Raw genomic sequence first — 9,624 nt, forward strand, 5'->3', positions numbered from 1 at the left:
GTGCATCACAAAGGCATAAGCGTGGATCCAGCCAAGGCCACAACTATTGCCACGATGAGAAGACCAACTACTGTTAGGGAACTCAAAAGCTTCCTGGGAAGGGTCTCCTATATTAGGAGGTTTGTGCCTGGTTTAGCCTCAACTACAGCAGGCCTATCCAAACTATTGAAAAAGGGAAATGAATTTACCTGGGGAACGGAGCAGCCGGAAGCTTTTCAAAGAATTCAGGGCATTATGAATCATCTGCCCACCCTCTAGGCACCAGTACGTGGGCGACCTCTGTTGCTATACTTAGCATCAAACTCTCAGGCAATAGGAGCTTTGCTGGCACAAGAAGATGACCAAGGAAATGAGCAGCCCATATATTATGTAAGCAAAACACTCAAGGATACCGAGACCAGATACCCCAGAATAGAGAAAGCCTGCCTAGTGATCATTTATGTATCCCAAAGGTTGAAGAGGTACTTCTCAGCTCACCAAATCCTCTTGGTAACCAAGTCCCACCCCATAAAAGCGCTCCTGCACCAGCCCCTTCTCACAGGAAGGATAGCACAATGGCTAGTGTTGCTCTCACAATATGATATAGGTATAAGAACTCCTAAGGCTGTCAAGAGCCAGGCCATAGCAGATTTGCTAGCTCAATTCCTAGGAAAGGAAGAAGGCCCGCTGAGCAAAGAAATCCCTGGTGAGGTAGCAGTGATGGAGATCCCAGGGAAGAAATGGACCATGAGGTTTGACGGGTCAGCTACAGCAACTTCAAATGGGGTAGGAATTGTACTAAGCTGTGAAAATGGGGATATCATGCCCCTGTCTTTCAAGCTTGGTTTCTCATGCTCTAATAATGCAGCTGAATATGAGGCATACTTAACTGGGTTAACTATAGCACTCAGCATAAGAGTGAAACATATGAGAGTGCTGGGAGATTCTAATCTTGTAGTCTCCCAAGTGAAAGCCGACTTTGCATTACGAGAACAAAGCTTAGCAGCCTACAGGACTTGGGCACAAAGGCTAGAGATGGAATTTCAAACCTTCAGCATAGAATACACTCAAAGAAGTGAAAACAGGTTTGTTGATGCTCTCGCCACCTTGGGATCCCAAATACCATTTAATGGGAGGGATACGCTGATAAAAATAGGAAGGCAGGAACAATCCATTGTAAGGATCCTCCAAGGGATGTACCCCGGAAAATCCAAACAGTGGGACTGGAGGGACGAAGTCAAAGAAAAGATGAAAGAGGTAAGCCCTAGAGGGAACATCAAAGAACTAATGGATTACACTCAGATAGAAGGAGAATTGTATAGAAGACTGCCAGGAGGAATACTGTCCAGATGTATCACCGAGAAGGAAGGAAAGTCGAAGCTAGAAGAATTACACGCCCAAGCATGTGGAGTTGCAGAAAAGGTCAGCCTATACAGAAGGATGCAACGCATGGGGTATTACTGGCCAGATATGGACAAGGAAGCAGCAATCATACAGGAGAAATGCCAGGAATGTCGTTTGGCAATTGATAAAGAAGAAAGCTACGCGGTGTTTATTGCAGAAGATTGGCGGGTTCCTTTCATAGGATACCTAGCTCAGGAGATCCTGCCAACCGACAGGGAGCTGGCCTACAAGCTCAAAAAACTAGCGTGCAGGTATTTCTTGCAGAACAACATTTTATTCAAAAAGAGATACCATGGGGATCCCCTCAGGTGCCTGGGACCAAAGAAAGCTAGAGAAGTAGTCAGAGAAGTGCACTCTAGAGATTGTGGAAGTCACCTAGGGAAGAGAAGGCTGTACAAGCAGTTACTGTTGTTGGGATATTACTGGCCAACGATGAAAAGAGACTCTGAGGAGCTAGTCAAAACATGTCATGCTTGCTAAGTCCTAGGAGATGCAATTCACACTCACCCAAATGTCCTACAGGATATGATGACGCCATGGCCTTTTCATACTTGGGGGCTCGATCTCATAAGGCCCATAAATCCTCCATCCAATGGTTATATATGGATCCTGGCAGCCACGGAGTACTTTACAAAATGGGTAGAGGCCATCCCTTTGAAAAAAGCTACTGGAGCAGCTGTAGCAAATTTCATTCGAGACCACATCATTACAAGGTTCGGGATCCTCAGAAGATTGATCAGCGACAATGGAACCCCATTCATAAACAAAGATATGAAGGGATTAACTGAAGCATACCACATCAAGCATGGAAGATCTACACCATACTACCCACAAGGAAATGGCCAAGCTGAAGCTACTAATAGGGTAATATTAAAAATCCTTAAGAAAATGAAGCATGAGTATGGAGGAAAATGGAGTGACCATCTGGCAGATGTGCTTTGGGCATGTAGAAGCTCTATAAAGACAGCCACAGGATTCTCCCCATTCTCCTTGGTTTATGGAACAGAAGCCATCAGCCCTGTGGAGTTAGTCATTCCTACACCAAGGGTAGTTCTGGAGGAAAATCAAGGAGAAAGTGAGGACTCAAGCAATGAAAAGAAGCTAGCAGATCTAGAAGGAGTAGAAGAAGAAAGAGAGCTGGCCAAGAAAAGGAGCCAGAGATACCAGCAAAGAATGACCAGAGCATATGCACAAGCAGTATGCCCAAGAGTGTTCATTAAAGGGCAATTAGTGCTAAGGATGGCGGAGCAGTGAGGAGGAACCTGCCAGGGCCTTCCAAGTTCACCCCAAAATGGGAAGGACCCTACATCATCAATGAAGCTCATGAAAGTGGGTATTATTACCTTGCCAAAGAAGATGGAACAGTCCTGACAGAGCCCATAAACGGGAAATGGCTGAAGCAATATTATGCATAAGGACAAGGGGATCCCGGTACCTCAGGGTCCTTTCACCAGCTTCACTATCTGCTAAGTTCTTTTATTTTGTCTTTTTATTTTTCAGCCTTTATCATGAATTATAGTCTAAGATAATTTTGTTCAGGACCATGTGATAGATTGACACTTTGTGGTCAATACTGTACCAAAAGACTTTTTCTTTGTTCCTTAAAAATGACCATGTTTTAATGAAATTCCTGTTTCTTCAACATTTAAGTTTTTCTTTAAATACTGCAAAGACCAAATTTGGATAAATTTAAGGAAGGATACCTGAGTAAAAAAAAAAAAGGGGGAGAGTATGTAATACCCTTTTACATATGGCCCAGGATCCACCTCACAAATAATTTCAGATATCCCACAAACAGTCCCAAGTGCATAGGTCTAGGATCACAGAATAAAAGTAAAATATCTAGGATACCTAGCCTAGCACTTGGCAAAAGGGGAACCTGTCAAAATTCATGAATTGGGACCGTATCTCAAAAAAAATATATATACATAGGGAAGGATACCAGTGTACCCAGTTCAGTACTTACATAATAGATTACCGGGTACCTGGACCAGAATTTACAGTGAAGCCTGTGGAAACCATGGTCCAGGACTCAGGAAAGAAAAGTGCAATAGGAAAGAAAAGGCAATATACCAAAGAAAAAAGGCAGATTCACATACTAAGAAATAAGAAGCAGTTTTGAAACACAAAAGAGAAAGCAAAGAGCAGAGAAATGTTCAACAAAAAAACTTATACAACCCCAAATTGTTTATGTAAATCTAAAAAAATAAGCTAAGGAATAAGGCCGGCCAACAGGGAGGCATCCGGAGAAATAGCAGGCACAGCCAAAGTAGAAAGGATCCTTTGCCGCTTGACCTTCAAGTCTTGTAAAACCTTGTGAGCATGAGCCAAAGCTTCCTCAGCAGCAGCTATCTCAGTGTCTATACTCTTGAATGATTGCCTCTGAAATAGCATATGAGCCAGCAGACGCAAGTGATCCAGCAGAAAAGACAAATTGAACTTGGCCTCCAGAAGGTCTTGCACCACCCCTCTCCACTCCAGAAGCTTTTCTTCAGACAAGGAATCTACAGAAGAATTCCTTAGGGAAATCAGCACAGCACACAGCAACTCCATCAAAATATTGCCTAGAAAAACGCCTCCCCTGAAGCCGCTGGTGAAATCCCCGTGACTCTTGAGCAGACTCTCTAGCAGCGGCAGACCTTCCACAAGAACAGAGAAGCGCAGGAAGCTGCCATAAGAAGACCCAAAAACATGGAAGTGGCTGGCAGGAAGATTGTTGAATTCCAAGAGATCAAAGCGAGCCAGGAAAGAGGAAAGCCTTGAATCAAGATCTGAGGCAGCCATCTTTGAGGCATCCCCCATCACTGTGTCACCACTTGCAGAGACAGGGGGACTTGCAGCCTTTTGCTCTGGATGAAGGTCAGCAACTTGAACAGGTCTCACAATTCCTTCAGGGATAACAGGCTCAGAACCTGCAAAGCTTGTATCAATATTCAAAAAAAAGAAGAAAAGAAAAGGAATAACAGATTTAGTCTTTTAAAAAAAAAAAGGAGAAAAAGAAGAACAAACCGGTTCCAGTTTCTTGGGGCAGAGCCTCTTCTTCCTGATCTCCTGACTTTCCCGAAGATTCTGGGAAGGAACATAAGGCAAGTTGAAAAAAAGGTGAAGGACCAATGGCAAAGTGGCTAAAGGAAGGGATAGATGCAGGGGGCTTCGCTATATAAAAAAAAAAAGGGGAAGAAAAGGAAACATGATGGGAGCAGCTTGCACTTACCTTCTGAGCTTTCTGATTCTAAAGAAGAGGCAACACTGGGAGCGGATTTCTCACTGGTTTGACCTAAAAGAAAAAGGAAAAGGAGGAACTCAAAAAAAAAAAAAAAAAACTGGAAAAGAAAGTAAAAATATAATGCTATTTCAAGGAAACAAGGTTTACCTGTTTGTTTGGATAAAGGAGTGTCTCCCAAAGCACCTTTATTTGACAAGGATTGAGGAAACACAGTCCTGATAGGACTAGGAGTGCGTTCAAGATGGGGACTTTGAGATGACGGGATCCTAGAAGCTTTGGGATCCTGAGAATCCTGGGAACCTTGCATCGGTTGCCCGGTTTCCTCAGCTGGATCATCAGTAGGGGGCTCCTCCCCCATAACAGGAAAAACAACAGAAAGAGCTGTGATAGTTTCCTTCCCTAGAGCCTGGTCAGTCATAGGAGGGGATACCTCCACCTAAAGGAAGAAGCGGAGAAGGCAGTGCCAAGTGAAAAAAAAAAAAAAAAAAAAAGAGAAAAACACAACAGCAGGAAATGCTAACAACAAAATGTCAGAACAAAAGGGAAAGAACAAAAGAAGAGGGGGAACACACATACCACGTCGTCTCTAGAAGATTGGCTCTTACCCTTCTTGTGATCAGACTTGCACTTGGACTGCAAAGGAAATCACCACTCGTCAGCAAAATAGAAATAAGTGCAACAAGGAGAACAGGTAAAAAAAAAAAAAAAGAGAGAAGAAGGAAAGAAGTCTTGCCCTTCTCTCTCTCTCTACAGATTCTCTGGAAGTCTTTTGCTTACTACGAGTACGCCCAGAGGGTCCTAAAAGAGGCTGGGATACCAAACCAGAGGATCCTAAAGAACCATGGACTGAAGCAGTCACAGGAACTTGGGGAAAAGAAGACTCTACCTTGGTCTTCTTCAGGGTCCTTGAAACCAAAGGTTCCCTGACATTCTTGCCTTCCTGAGATGCCAAGTGTGCTTGAGATTTTTCCCGTTTTCCTTCTTTTCGCCTCAGAGCCTATCTCCACACCCTCTGTACTTTCGCTAACATCAGCAGCTTTCATTTTCTTCGACTTGACATCCTTACCTTTACTCGGAGCAGTGGCAGCACTTATTGTCTCTGTTGCACCCTTTTTGATGGGCACCCCAGAGGAAGCACCAATAATGAGACTATCACCCAGCCAAGTCTCAGGAAAATCCTGTCCATAAGCCACCCAACCTCCCCTGGAGGCATACCACTCTGCAAACCCAGTCTTGCTGCTTGCAGCAGCATAAACAATCCCAGCAGTAGGAAGGGATAAACGTCTATTGGATGTCGGAGCAGAAACAATGCTAGGTTTCGGGGCTTCCCGAACTGTACCAGTGCCAACATAATCAACAAAAGACTTTTGTACTCTTCTCCAATAACTGGTATAGCCACTAGAAGCAAAGACTCCTCTCTGGGAGTTAGGCACTGCAAATTGGGGGCTCCTCCGTGACCAATAAGAAAAGGCCTGCAGCCTCAGGAAAGGATCCAAGGAAGGAAGGGATGGCACCACATCCTTAAAAACTGGAGGAATGTCCTGGTCAAAACCAAATTGTCGGAGCACCCGGTGTGCTGAATAATGAGTATATTTTGGGCCACTTGAAGAAGGCACAGGAAGCTAGAAGGGGCTAATGCAGGCAAGATAAGCCAGACTGCCCTCATAGCCACGGCGCAAGTCAAAGGTATTACCTGTAGAAGATAAAAAAGAAGACAACACAGAATCACACACAAAGCCAGGACCAAACTCACGAGGGGACCTCCAATATAAGCTCCCTGCTTGGTCAAACAATTCCACAAGATTGAGGCCACCACCTTTCAAGCTAATCCAACGAAAAATAATGGGAAAGGCATCAGTAGAATTGCCACAAAGACCCTTCACTATGTCGGGGGATCCTTGGAACTTGTCCTTCACAAATTTCAAATTCCTGCACTTAGCCAAAGTAGTTGCAGAACGGTCCCACATGAAAATCTGAAGAATAGCACAGTAAAGAGATGAAGTGATCACATAACAAGAATCACCCTCAGCCTCATCTCCATGAAGCTGGTCCAATTGAGAGTAAACATGACCCAAAAACAGAGGGGCCAAAGGATACTGGGTACCTCGAGCCAACTTGATTGCTAACGGAAAAAATGAAGACTTAACTCCATACCCAGGGAACTCACTAAACAAAAACTTACTAAGCCAAAAAGCCAGAAAACCGGCCCACCTCACTTCCTTATCTTTCTCACGAGAGAGGGTCATCACCCATCTCCCCATCCTAGCCGGCTTACCACCAGGAGAGGCAGCGCGACCACCAAAATGACCAAATAATTTCTCTTCTACCCCGAGATCCTCACCAGAAAGGTTAATATCAAAGGGGTTCTCTTCACCAAACACCGGGTGGAGGAAGTTATTAACCACATCCTCCAAAGTGATCGTCAATTCACCGGTAGAAAAGAAAAAAGTATGAAGGGAAGGGCACCAACGACGTACCAGATGCCTGAGCCCTTTGGCGTCTCTGAAGCCCTCAAGGTTTCTGGAAATAGCCACTGCCTTTAGGATACCGGCGCGCTCCAAACGACCCACAAACTTAGCATCAGACAGTTCCTTGTCTACCTATATAGGCCAGCCCTGAATCTTGCTCGGAACAAAATCAAAGAAAATAGGAACCGCCTCTCGGATTCCTTGTCTGATCTGGAGATCGAAAATCTCTCTAGGATCAGGAACCTAGGCGGAACCAGCGAAACCCGCTTGGCCAGAAAACATCCAAACGTGAGGGGATGGAGGAGCCTCACCATGAGATATATGAGGGAAAAATAAACTGAGAGAATACCAAGGATCCCGTAAAGGGAAGGCCAGACGTTCAGTAACCTCGTGAGAATCACTCGGAGCAGAACCAGAAGAACCTTCACCCTCAGAAGAACTGGGAGTACGCTCTCTCCTCTTTCGAGAAGAAGAAGAAGCCATCGGAACAACACGTACTATGAGAAGAAAAGAGACTGAAGGTGCGAAAGGGAAGAAGGCCAGAGTAACAGAGAAGAAGAGAAAAAGAAAGAGAAACACAAAGAGTGAAAGACTCAGAGAAGCAAAGTGATAAGATGAAACGGCTACAATAAAGGCGCAAATAGCAGTTGAGGAAAACAGTTTATGGAAAGACGCGCCAGTTGCCAAGAAATTTAATTTGAAGAAGGGATTAATCAGCAGTAATTAATGATAAGTAACGGGAAACGAGAAAAGTGGGTAGAGGGGTTTTACCTCAAATACCCAACTGCCACGTCCCGTGTGAAGAGGAAGCTGCAAAAAGTAATAATTATAAGGGAATGCGACACGCGAAAAGGAGGTGACTAAAAGCAGCAGAAAAGGGCCGGGATCCCAAGTAAAAAGAAAGGGAACCCAGTAGAAGTTGAGAAAAGGGGGATATCACGAAAATCTTAGGAAACCTAAATCACTCACGCGTGGGCTTCAGGCAACCCACGAGCTCGGGGGGCTAAATGTTGAGGTCTAAAAAGGGTCATAATGAAATAAGCCCAAAACAGAAGAACAAGTCAAGCCCAAAAGGAAAAATTCAGGCTAAGCCCAAAGTAATAGATACGGAAGACCCATGGGGGAATAAAAGAAAGGCCCAGAGGATCCTGAAGCCCAGAAAAGAAAGAAGCATCCACAAAAAGAGACCACGGCAAAGTATAAAGAAGCAAGGATCCTCAATAAGCGCAGATCCCTTCAAGCACAAATAAAAAGGAAGATTGGGACAGATCGATAGAAAGAAGACAGAAGAAGAAAAACAAGAAATAAAAGCAAAAAACGCGAGCAACCTCTCATGGCACAAACAGAAAAAGGGCCTCGGGGAACCAAGACAGGGAAGAAGAATGGTAACAAACGACTTTCAAAAATGGCAGAACAGGATTCTGCCCAAATAGGAAAGAAAGGGAAAAGAGGAAGACGCCAGAAATGGGGATGCCGAGAAGGGCATACCTCAGAACGTCCCAAAGAGGATGGCCAACCAGAAGCTTTCGAAGGAATCAGAACCAAGAGAAGGAAAGAATGAGAGAAAACGGAAAAGGGACTTACTGAGACGATGGGGACAGAACATGCTCTGTTTGCAAAAGAACAAAACAGGGGAACCAACGGTTCCCTGGGACGCCCAGAAAACTCCATTATAAAAGGAGGGGATGGGTTGTGAAGAAAGCAGAGAGAAAAAAAGAAAGAAACGCAAGAAAGAAGAAATTCTCTAGGAAAAACTATCAGAAAAATCTGTGCAGAAAGAAAATACTAAGGGAAAAACAAATACTGCTTCCCGATATCCTGTAAATGCCACTATTGCACATACTCGGATTCAACGAGAATCAAACTTTGCAAGTTTTGAAGGCTAAAATAGCCATTCAAGACTGCAATTTTTAAGCTTGATTGGACCTTGTATCACGTCCTAGTGAGCTTTCTGTAATCAAACAGATAATGTATTAATGAAATACTGTTTCATAATTCCCAGGATCCCCACAGCACTATTTTTTTTTTTTATCGTCTTGCTAATCCTGTTTTTCTTTCCTTCTGAACTTACATTGTTAATTTTTGGCACTCTTCGATATCCTTGTTTGTCATTTTTCTGTATATTTTCAGGAGTATTCTCTGCATTCACTTGATTCTTAAACAGCTCGTTAGCTGCGGTGAGTCAAGGCCCGGTCCACCAAATCCTTCCTTTTCATTCAGGCCCGGGATCCTTGGGCCTGAGTATCCCGAAAAACGGCACTCTCACAAAGTGTAGTACAAATCCTGTATTACAATGAATCATAACATGTGTATATATAATAGACTAAACCCTAGACTAATAGACTTCTAGTACAAGTAGGAGACTTGGCTTGCACACAAAGTAGAATTAGGCTTGGGCCTATACTAATGGGCTAATATATCTCTAACACCCTTAGTGATGAGATGTCCCATTCAACTTTCGAGATTTCCTCCATCTCGTTAGTAAAATCAAAAGCTTGCCGATATGCCCCTGGAATCTCTCCCACAAGCTTATCCTTGAAGGATGCT

This window comes from Quercus lobata, chromosome 1 (genome assembly GCF_001633185.2).
Source record: "Quercus lobata isolate SW786 chromosome 1, ValleyOak3.0 Primary Assembly, whole genome shotgun sequence".
Classification (NCBI taxonomy): Eukaryota; Viridiplantae; Streptophyta; class Magnoliopsida; order Fagales; family Fagaceae; genus Quercus; species Quercus lobata.